Source organism: Lepus europaeus, chromosome 1 (assembly GCF_033115175.1).
Source record: "Lepus europaeus isolate LE1 chromosome 1, mLepTim1.pri, whole genome shotgun sequence".
NCBI lineage: Eukaryota > Metazoa > Chordata > Mammalia > Lagomorpha > Leporidae > Lepus > Lepus europaeus.
In genome coordinates this window covers 89,123,001-89,135,006 of record NC_084827.1, presented here as the reverse complement: position 1 = coordinate 89,135,006, position 12,006 = coordinate 89,123,001, and positions in this window count along the sequence as shown.

Here is a 12,006-nt window from a genome sequence, read left to right as displayed (position 1 = left end):
AAGCTCCTGGCTCCTGGCTTCAGATCAGCGCAGTTCCGGCCGTTGTGACCAACTGGGGAGTGAACAATTGGATGGAAGATCTCTCTCCCTCTCTCTGCCTCTCCTTTGTATGTGTGGCTCTTTCAAATAAATAAATAAATCTTTTTTTTTTTTTAAAGAAAGGACGTTTGTGTTGTATCTTTCCTTGGAGAGATGAAGAATACTTTTACCATGATAACTTTTTTAAAAAAAATTATTTTATTTAATTGACAGTTCAAAGAGAGAAAGAGAAAGTCTTCCATCCACTAGTTCACTCCCCAAATGGCTGCAATGGCCAGAGTTGAGCCCATCTGAAGCCAGGAGTCAGGAGCTTCTTCTGGGTCTCCCACATGGATGCAGTGACCCAAGGACATAAGTCATCTTCCACTGCTTTCCCAGGCCATAGGAGAGAGCTGGATTGGAAGTGGAGCAGCCAGGACTCAAACCAGCGCCCATATGGGATGTTGGTGTTGCAGGTTGGGCTTTAACTCACTGTGCCACAGCGCTGGCCTCAGCATGAGAACTTAATTCTGTCCCAATCCCCTCACTTGGAAACTTGGTCAGATGGAAAGTCCACTTGCTTCTACTTTCTTAAGTCTGGAATAGACCTGTGATTCTTAGCTTCCATTGGACATCAGAGTCACTTGTGGGATTTTTTAATATTTCTTAAACACTTGCTATTCCCTTAGATTCTGATTCATTAAGAATGGGATGGGTCCAGTGCCCTTTTACTGTTTTTAAAATACCTTAGTATTTTCTTCAATATCTATTTTTATTCCTTCAATATGTTGAGGTTCAAAATCAATGGAGTAGACAAGCAAGATAAATAGGAATAATTAACCCCGTAATATCACCTTAATAATATCAATACACATATTGGCATTTCTTGCAAATTTGGTTACATAGTTATCATGCTTTAGATTTTCAAGCTCTTCGAAAATGAGTCTATGGATTTGAATTTATTGTCCTGGAGTTTATGAGGCTGGAGCCCTTGGTTCACAGCAATGGATGGTAATTTCTTTGATTCAAAATGCTAGAACTATTTCTTTCACATTATTATTGAGTTGTAAGAGGACTGAAAGACTTTAATGTGTGTAGGAAAACAGTTTTACCCCTTAATTGTTTCCTTTGGGATCCAAGGAAATAAGAAAATAAAACTAACATCCTGGAAAGTATAATGGGAGAATGTTAAATTGTGTCTGCCAAAATCTTTCCTTGCGTTACTCCAGTTGTGGTGCCAAAGGCAGATTGCAACTTGCTTTGTGGTGAGAGATGTGTCTGATTTATACAGTAGAAGATTATAATAGAATACTGAGAATTTTCACCAGCAAAAACGTTAGACCATCTTTTAAGGTATTTGCAATACAACAATGTTTTTCTTCAAAGGTTTAAACTTGTGCATGTATACAGTGCTACTATTTCTTTCTTTCCTTTCCCTTTCTTTCTTTCCCTTCCTTCCTTTCTTTCCCTTCCTTCCTTCCTTTCTTTTCCTTCCTTTCCTTCCTTCCTTCCTTCCTTCCTTCCTTCCTTCCTTCCTTTCTTTCTTTCTTTCTTTCTCTCTTTTTTCTTTCTTTCTTTCTTTCTTTCTTTCTTTCTTTCTTTCTTTCTTTCTTTCTTTCTTTCTTTCTTTCTTTCTTTCTTTCTTTCTTTCTTTCTCAATCTCTTTCTCTCTCACTTGCTTTGTTGCTAAATGCCTAAGAGCATCTAGGCTTCAATCATTAGTAACTTATAGGTAAACACAATATTGAAAAAGGTTTTGATTCAGGTTAGAAAATTGAGTCCAGAGAAGATATTTTACCAAATAATTTAATTGTATTGCTAAAGATTCAATTTTGACTTTAGACTACTCAAGGTGTCATGTACTTTTCTCAATGCAAAGGAAAATAAATGCATTTCTCTTAAGTATTATTGCTTTCAATGAGAGTATGTCATTTTGAGTGAAGGAGAGAATTGTGGTTGGTTTAAATTTTTTGGCATCATCTTTGTTATATGAAGATATTCCCTCTCATAAAGAATGGAAAGAAAGCAGAGACTGTGTTTTCCTGAAGCTCAGGCTGGCCCAGCCTTTGGTTCCAGGCAGAGTTATCTGTACCCATGTGGTTTTCTTTCAAGTGTTTGCCTGGAAACAACATCTTCCTTGCAGTGCCATCCCCTGTAGTCTGTTGAGATAAGAACACACCAAGTCATCTAATTTTCTTCATTTTCTGGTTTCTCTTTTCATGTTCATTTCTGAGACAGAAGTTGGAAGAGGGTTAGTAGTTATTGAGTCTTTACCTAGATGACTGTTGAACAGTAGTCTCATTTTCTCTGCTAGCCACAAAATGAGATATCCTGTTGGTTCTTTTCTTCTTGTCTGCTGGGCACAGTTCTAATGAAATTTCACTGTAAACAATCAATAAATTTAAATTAACTGTATACAGTGACCTCTTACAAATTAATTACCTGATTTTTCTTGATCTCTTTCTTCAATATTCTCATCTCCTTGAGGACCATGACTGCATCTTGTTCATTTTTGTCTAGTGTTCTATATAATGCTCGGGAAACATTTATTATAATGGAAACTTCACAAGGTCTAACAAAGTCAATTGTTTTTGAAGTCTTGATAATTCTGCTGTTTTCTCCTTTCCTGTGTCTTTCTTTCTCTTTCTGTTTCTGCCTTTTGGGGTATTGAGGGAGGGAAGTATAGTCAAAGAGTGTGGAGGCTTAATGGAGAATTCGTCTCAAGGTTTCTATTGGCAGTTTACCTGGAGTGATCTAGTTTGAATTCATCTTGAGAACAGAGAGTAACACTACACCCTCAACAAAAATTAAATTCAGATAAGAAAAGAGTTGATTAAAGTGTTGCTGGACAGGTAAAGCTTAATATCATTTGCTAAGTCTTTTCATAGCACATGAACAAATACATTCAGTTTTCTTGACAACCCATAGCCTGACACATGAACCCATTTAGAATCATTAGTGTGTTACAGACATGCTCTTTTCCAAGCACTTTAAACTGTGATAATGTTCCAGTGGAAGAAGTGGGAATTTGACTCAGGGCTCATCAGTCATCTCATTACAACACACGTTATCATGATCTACTTTGCCAAGCGTGTAGTTTGACTTTCTGTACCAACATGCCTCTCTTACCCTGCTGTGTCACTGGTGGGATGTGATAACTCTTTGCTGAATTTTTCTAAGAGAGTAAACAGACTCACTTTATCCTAGTGATGAGTTGGTATGCAAAGCTGCCTAACGTAGCTTGAGGGCAGGATTGAAATGAAGACCTGGCTTTAGAATGGCCTTTGTTACTTACTGAGTCTTCACTGCTATAATTCCTCTATGCTTCTTCTTTCTAATCAACAACCAGAGAATTATTATTACTATTTTTTTAAAGGTGTCCTATGACATGCAGCATTGGAATCATTGTGAGGAACAGCCTTTCTGTCCAGATTTCCTGAATGCAAACTTCTCTTTCTCCTGATTCTGGAGCTGTTAGGCCTTTCCTGCTGCTGGACTGTCTTGAGGAGCACTTCTGCCCTGAAGGGAGAGCTATGTGATGAGCTAACTCGCTTCCCAGAATTCTGTAGACAACAGCACATCCCACTCTAAAATTCTCTGATCATCTTCTTCAGGGAGAAAGGCTGGGAGAGAGCAACTCTGGCCTAGGATATGGAATGAGTTCCTGAGATTTATAATAATCAAAATATTAATGAAGTAGTCGATACAAATGCTGTTTGTGTAGAATGCCTAAGTAACCGGTTGTGTAATATATCAGGAAGAGATCCAGAGATGAGCAGAGGCAGAGCATAATAAATCAGGTCATTTGTTTTGCAATAATGGAATGATAATTGTGATAATTTCAGAAGTCACTATCATCCTGCAGCGTGAAAGAATCTTTTTGCTGGCTTCCCATTGTTTAAATATTCATGTGATGTCTATGAGTGACTTCCTGCTGCGAAAAATCTTTGCATACCTCCGGCTGGCACAAGAACTGGAAACTGTGCTTTGCTTTAACCTGGGAGGATTTTGCAAGCGGCTCACTGTACTCTTGGTTTAGGGGGAGAATGTTCCTCAAAGAACAATGCTTTCAGTGACATAAAGACCTGTGTTACGGAATTAATTTCCAAATTCCTTCTCCCAGCCAGCAGCTGTGTGAATTTATAGGCACTCACCTCTGCCCTTTTGCACTGAGTGATGAGGCAAAGGCAAAAATAGCCATGCTGGCTTGTAAGCCAGTTATGCTACAGAAATATAAACATAGTTAATGACCCCAGAGATGAACATCCACAGTTGCTCTCACTTGTGCTTTCCCTCTCTCCTTCCCTCCCGAGCTCCCAGTCTCTTTTTCTGGGTATGGGTGAATGGGACTGTTTTAATTGAGTTATCTAAATTTGGCAGCCCAAGCATCCCACTGTTTCATATCCTAGGACTTAGGTCCACCTGTTGTCATTATCCCTCCCTACTAGCACAGTAGGAGGTAGACAACAAATGCTTGCAAATTCCTTTTCTGTATAAAATCCAAAAGAATGGCAGTGAGGGTTTTGGAATTAATTGAGTGCAACGTGAATGGGGCTGTGGATTCTTCCAAGAGGGACTGTTTTAGAATGAATAATATTGTGCAATTGTTTTGAGCAGACTGTATCATCAGTATGTGTATTCAATTGTTAGATATCCTATATTAGGATGTACTAGCGGTTGGTATTCTGGGGGTATTTAGATTTTCGGCATTAGGAACAATTCTCCAGTGACTGACTGAGAGGAAAATAGGAAGAGTAAGCCGGCAACAGCCTTTTCGGAAGAACCCAAGTGCTATATGTTTATTGTTTTGTTAAGCTTCCTAATTCTTATCTAGCATTAGGAAAGAATCATAATTCTCTTCTTCAGGAAAAAAAAAAGAAAAAGAAAGAAACAGGCAGCTAGAAGATAAGTGCAAGCCCAGGATTCTACAAGAATTCAAAATGAAGCCAGCATTTCTTTATCTCTGATAGAATTCTGGCTGCCAACTGAGGTTTCTCCCTTCAAGAGTTAAGTGCCTTTAATGGCGGTTTGATTTGGAGGTGATTATGCATCTAAACTACCTGATTAAAAAATACGCTTCCAAATGTGGCTGATTACCTATTTACATATTGTAGGGTTTAGGTGAAATCGTGGAGTTTAGTTGGGTGGTGATTTTCTGAGAAATGAATCCTGTTTTTAGCTTCATGATTAGATTGGACACCAGTTAATGTTTATATTGATAGTCATTTTTCCAATGAGTTAAAAGGAACCCGTCTTGCATATATTCTTTCAATCAAGATAAAAGCAATGACAGCCATTTCTGGGCTGAGTGGAGGTTGGTTGGCTGGAGCTGCAGAGAGGGAGGGGTCTGGTAAAATCACCCAGATCCAGGTGAAATGCACTGCGTTTGTTTAGCACTGATTCAGAAATGGCAGTGGGCTGTACAGGACTTTGGGATCCATTTAATAGATTGTCCTCTGGAATTTTAGAGCCTAAGGCCAATCACACCAGGGTAGCATAGTCCTAAAGAGGATCAAGATGCTTAAAATGGCAAATAAATTGAATAACAATGCAGGAATAGAGTAACCTTACATATACAAAGAAGGGTTGCTAGGTAACAAGTGAGGAGGCGTCATGGCTTCAGATCAGAGAGGGCTGGTTAGAAAATAAAACGACATCCTCTCTTCTAATTAGTCCTTCCCAATCATATGCATCAAGATGATCTGTGGTTTGGAGCTTTAGCCTAGTTTGCAAAGCCTGATGCTTTAATCTCTTTCATTATAGAGCCCCACCCCTTTCTGTTTTAGACTGGTCCTTCAGTTGCTGTTCTATTCTGGCAGAATATAACAAAACCAGTCAACTAACTACAACGCAGAGGTGTGATCCTCTGCTCACCAGACCTACTTCTCTAAGCAAATGTTTCCAATCTGGCGAAAGACAAAGAAGGTATATTTGTCTGTATAGATAAAGTAGCAGAGTTAACCATGCAATTAAGGAGAACTTGGTGGATCAAGTCTCTAATTGGAGGTTTTTTTTGCTCACATGGTTTTCAGAAGAAAGAAGAAAATAATTCAATATGCAAATGTTAGTAAAAGCAAATACTTCTGTGTTATATCACATGAATTACCCAGTCTCCTAAACAATGAGCCTCTGAAGCACCAGAGGAATTTTTCCAGACCACATGCATTCCAGAACGTTAAGTTAAAAATAAAATCTCAAGTTGGTGGATTAAAGAATTTTTAAGAAGCATAGAGACAGAAAGAGAGAGACAAAGAGTACTCCCATCAGCTGGTTCACTCCTCAAACACCTGCAAGGGCCCAGGACTGGGTCAGGCTGAAGTTGGGAACCAGGAATTCTATCCATGTCTCCTACGTGGGTGTCAGGGACCCAACTACTTGAGCCATCACTACTGCCTCTTAAGATCTGCACTGGCAGGAGGCTAGAATTGCGAGCCAGACTCAAACCTAGCTACTCCAATATGGGAATTGGGCATCTTAACTGCTAGGCTAAGCACTCACATCTGCTGGCTGATTTTTGTAAATTGACTTTTTTTTTTTAAGATTTATTTTATGTATTTGAAAGAGTTACAGAGAGGTAGAGACAGAGAGAGAGAGAGAGGTCCTCTATCTGGTGGTTTACTCCCCAAATGGCCACAATGGCCAGAGCTGAGCTGATCCAAGCCAGGAGCCAGGAACTTCTTTAGGGTCTCCCACATGGGTGCAGGGGCCCAAGGACTTGAGCTATCTTCTGCTGCTTTCCCAGGCACATTATCAGAGAGCTGGATCAGAAGTGGAGCAGCTGGGACTTGAACTGGCACCCATTTGGGATGCTGGCACTGCAGGCTAGGGCTTTAACTCACTGTGCCACAGTGGCAGCCCCTGTATATTGACTTTTAATTCTATTGAGAATAGCTTTCCTAAATCTTATATCTTATTATATTATATATTATTAATATGTATTATGCATTATATATCATATATAGATATTTTATCTATACATTATATCTTATATTTCTATCATTCACATTGTCATAGAATGTTCTATCTTGAAGTCTTGAAAAATCCTGCATTTCTTAAAAGATAGTCTTGCATTCTTTTTTAAAAATATATTTTATTTATTTGAAAGGCAGAGTTACAGAGAGAGGAAGAAATAGAGGGATAGAGGGATCTTCTACCTACTTCCCAAATGGCTGCAATGATCAGGCTAGGTCATGCTAAAGCCAGGAGATAGGAGCTTCTTCCAGATCTCCCACGTGGGTACAGGGGCCCCAGGACCTGGGCCATCTCTTGTTGCTTTCCTAGGCACATTAGCAGGCAGCTGGATAGGAAGTAGAGCATTTGGGACTCTAATTGTTGCCCTTATGGGATGCTGACATTGCAGGTGATGGCTTAACACGTTATGCAATGGTGCCAGTCCCAAGATCCTGCATTTTAAAATGAAGGATCAATTAGGTACAAATAGCACATATTTGCTACAATAGCAAATATTAATTCACCTTATAACATTCATTATAAAAATTAAAAATCAAATTATGAGGAAGTTAATGAATAACAAGGTTTAAAACAATAAGGAATATTATATTCTACTTAAATTACTCAGAAAAGTAAACAACTACCTTTAATGAGGAATACATTTTGGTCATCTGATAAATGAAAGTTTTATTATTTAAGGTTAAAAAGAAGCAAACGTATGCTGCCTTCCTTTTATCTTCTTAACTCATGAGCTGCATTCAGTGCCTTTGTTTCAGAATTTCACAATCAAAAAGATTATGGTAAAGACACTGGGTTTTTAGTCCACATTTTGATAATTTCAAAAAATCTAATACAGAAAATGGGAATTAGAAACATTTATGTGTGCTTCTCTATTGGAAAAGACTGAGAAATAGTAAATAATGTTGGACATGGTTGAAGGCTAAGTTATTTTTTTCTCTAGTAGATGGGCCTATGCTTATAATTTATTACTGAAACTAAATGAGATTAGTATATGTTGATATTCTGTTTATTTTATGCAACTCATGTATATGACTTAGGAATATTTTGAGTCAAGCCATGATTATGATGGAGTGGAGAAGAATTTCAGGGGGACGGTGGTAGCTTTGGGATCCACAAGGAGAGAAGGCCTACACTTCCGGGAATGGAGAGTCCCTACCTGCACTTCTGGGAATGAAACATTCTTGTCAAGGTCAACCAACAAGGATCAGACCTGCCTCAACCTTTAACCTCCACGCCCTGTATCTATAAAAGGAGCCCTTCCAATCTCTGACATGCGACTCCCCCCCCCCCGCCCCCGCCCCCGCCACAGTTGGGACTGGGGAACCTCACCCCGGACTGGAACCCCGATAAAAGCTTGTGAATTAATTGATTCATCTGACTGGGAAGATTTGTTATGCACCAGACACCTTGCAGAGGACTGCTGTTTAATGACAAAAGATAGACATAAAAGCAACAGAAATAAATGATAAAAAGGAGTTATTTGGTGCTTTATTACAAATACTTTGCTAAGAAATGTTTATAAATTGTATTTTGTACTGGAATTAATATGCCAACAGTAGTCTGTTATAATTTCTTTTTAAAGTTTTTACTTATTTCATTTTATGTATTTGGGAAGCACACACATACACACACACAGACAGAGATAAAGAGAGCTCCTATCAATTGTTTCACTCCTCTAAATGCCCACAATGGTTGGGTCTGGGCAAGGCCTAAACCAGGAGCTGGAAACTCAATACAGGGCTCCCACATAGGTGGCAAGGACCCAAGTTCTTGAGCTGTCACCTCTGTCTTCCAGGATCTGCATTAGCAGGAAGTTATAATCAGAACCTGAGCCAGGACTTGAATCCAGGTGCTCTGATAAGGGATGGAGGTATCCTAATCACCAGCTCAAACCCCCATCTAGTGTAACTTCTAAACTTGATCAAAGTATGGTTTTCTTTTCTTTTCTTTCTTTCTTCTTTTTTTTTTTTTTTCTAAATCACCAGATCTGTCCACAAGGCAGATCAAATCTTTAATGGTTCGTAGGGAACACACAGAATAAAAGTTACAAAAGTCACTTTACAATTCCAGAGCTCTAAACTTACTCCCCATACTTGGTTTCCTTGCATTTAAACCATCAACAGAAAACATTTGCTCTCAACCACTTAGGTAACACACTGAAGACAGTGGTTAGCGTGTTTGTCCCAGGCATGGTCGTCACTGTTTGCTTATGCTACAGTTCGGATTTGCAGTTGACAGGAAAGCTTGAATGGCCTGTTCCAGAAGCTTCTTTCTTCAGGACAGCTAATCCGTGTAACTGGTGACCAAACTCCATGGGGACGTCAATTTCTGAAAGTTTTTTTTTTTTTTAAGTAAATAAAGAATTAAAATACCTGTTAGAGGCGCTTAAAGATTCAAGTGCCCCAACTGCATCTCCAATTAAGTTCATTGTAAACATCAACCAGCTAAAGATTCAGAAGGACTCCATATGTCTTAGTTTTTAAAAACATCAACCTTTCTACGAGGTTGCAATTCCAAAGTAAAGGTGTTGGACCCTAACAAGAACCCCCATTCTGTTTTCTGACTCCGTAGGGAATGAACAGCCCTCCTGGATGGTAGTCACAGGACAGCAGGCTCCTGTCTGTACAGAAGGGCCTCACGCTTCTGCGCTAAGCATCAGGGCGCTATGGTGTCTTCTCCTGCCCAGGAGTTTTCATATGAAAACGCATAAGGTTTGACATGGAGAAAGTGAAGAGATGAACACAGTGCTGTCTTCCCTGCTTGGTTCTACCCTTGTCAAGTTCCTTTGCTTTTCTCAGAAGGTTCTGGAAATAACCTAGCAGGCAATTTTTAATGCAGGCTTTCTGTTGTCCACTTATTTGGGTTGAAGGATGAAAAGGTTTCTGTTTTTGAATTTTCTTCCATTGGGCTGAAATTCAAGTTTAGCAGAGGAGTTTTCTCGGATTAAGGAATGACAATTATTAAACATCTGCCAGGATGTTTCCAGACCATTGTGGGTGGGGTAGAGATTGAATTAGTGATTGTTGTTGAGTTAAAGATGGCAACAGCTGGATGAGGCTTTGTTCAGAAAAGTTTAGGTTGTATATATTTATGTCTACATTCTCCAATATTTAATTCCTTTCTTCAGCTAAAAATGGTCATCAGAAAAATACTTTCAGATCCACCTATTTATTTCTTCAGATTCAACTCCACAGGGTTATTAGGTTTATAAAGATGTTTGAACTGGTTGGATTTTATTTAGTGTTAAAAATCATTGAGAGCTTAGCTGCAGGCTATTGAAGATGATAAAACAATCATGACACCAATAATTTTATTTTGCTAGTATCTATTTCTGGAAAGCATATACTCATAGAAATTATTTGGTAATAATGATCCTTGAAAATTGTTTATCATAAAGGAAAAACTTTCCCTGTTTTTTTGTAATCAACATTTTCTTTCAGAAACAATGTGCTATAATTTATAGAAAATTCTGTTTACATGAAACTGCAACTGTTAAATTCTACACTCTGTGGAAGATCAAAACAGCTCTGTATGAACAGAACCCTCTTTGAAAAACCTATTTATTTATTTGCTAGGAATTTTAAATTTCCACAAAATTGTACTCTAAGCATTATTATCTGACAGCCTTACTCTGACAACATTTAGTCATAAGAGTGGTGGTCAGTCAGGGTAGGCCAGATTGTGCTGCAATAAGAACCTCCAATCTTAGCAGATAAAAGCAACAAGGTTTTAGTTTTTGCTGCTAACCTATGTCCACTGTTACAAGTTCTGCTCCACATCTTAATCTGGGGGTAGGCTGATAGAGACCCCAATGTCTGGAGATTTGCTGATCACACTGGTAGTAAGAAGGAAGCCTGTAAAAACTGCCTATCTCTTGTGGTATATTGACACAATGCAATACACATCATTTTTGTTCCCATTCCACTGGTTAAAAAAACAAACAAACAAAAAACATGTCTCTGCTAGATTTCCAGAGAAAAGGAAGTGCAACAACACTCCGGGCCTAACAGAAAAATCTCAAATATTGGAGAACATAATTAATATGAATGTCAACAAACAAGAATGAACAAAGACAAGACACCATTTACTATTCTCACATTAGGTGAACAAAATGGGATGGGTGTAGGTTTAAAACTGAAAAACTATAAAAATAAAAAGAGAATGTAATGGCTAAGTATGTGATGAAATACTTTCTTAAGCTTTCCTTAAACTTGCCTTCTCTCCTCTACCCCTCTCTGTCACTGTTTTTGTCATGAATTTGCCTGGGGGAGGGTTCAGTGCTAACAGGACCTCAGCTGAAATGCGGCAGCTTCAGGTATTTAAATTTGTCTGTCCGGTTTGTAGCAGTCTACTCTTGTGTTGGATGAGTATCTCTCAGGTACATTGTTGATCACTGGAGGAGAAAACCATATCACAAATCCATCTACATTCTGGGAAGAAAACCCCAAGTGTGCTTTTTGGAGGTTTTTGTCAGTAATTCCAAGAGAGGCAGTTCTATTACGGCCATTCTATCAGGCCCCCTTGAACACTCAACTGAGCTTCCCGGTTTCAAGAAGTGAAGCTCCTACTATATATTAACAGTGTTTAGAATCAACAAGTTCAATGGCGTGTGAGAAAGCAGAGGCCCTTGGGGCCCTGCTTCCCACATGGGTGAGCCAGATGATGCTCCTGGCTTCTGGCTTTGGCCTGGCCCAGACATGGCCATTGTGGCCATTTGAGGAGTGAACCAGCAGATGGAAGATCTCCCTCTCTGCTCCCCACCCATAACTCTGCCTTCCAAATAAAATAAATAAGCCTTAAAAAGAAAATCACGCAGAAGGGTTGTGTCAAAGAATTAAGGGTTATGGGGCCGGCGCTGTGGCACAGAGGGTTAACACCCTGGCCTGAAGCGCTGACATCCCATATGGGCGCCGGTTCCCGACTGCTCCACTTCCAATTCAGCTCTCTGCTATGGCCTGGGATAGCAGTAGAAGATGGCTCAAGTCCTTGGGCCCCTGCATCCATGTGGGAGAGCAG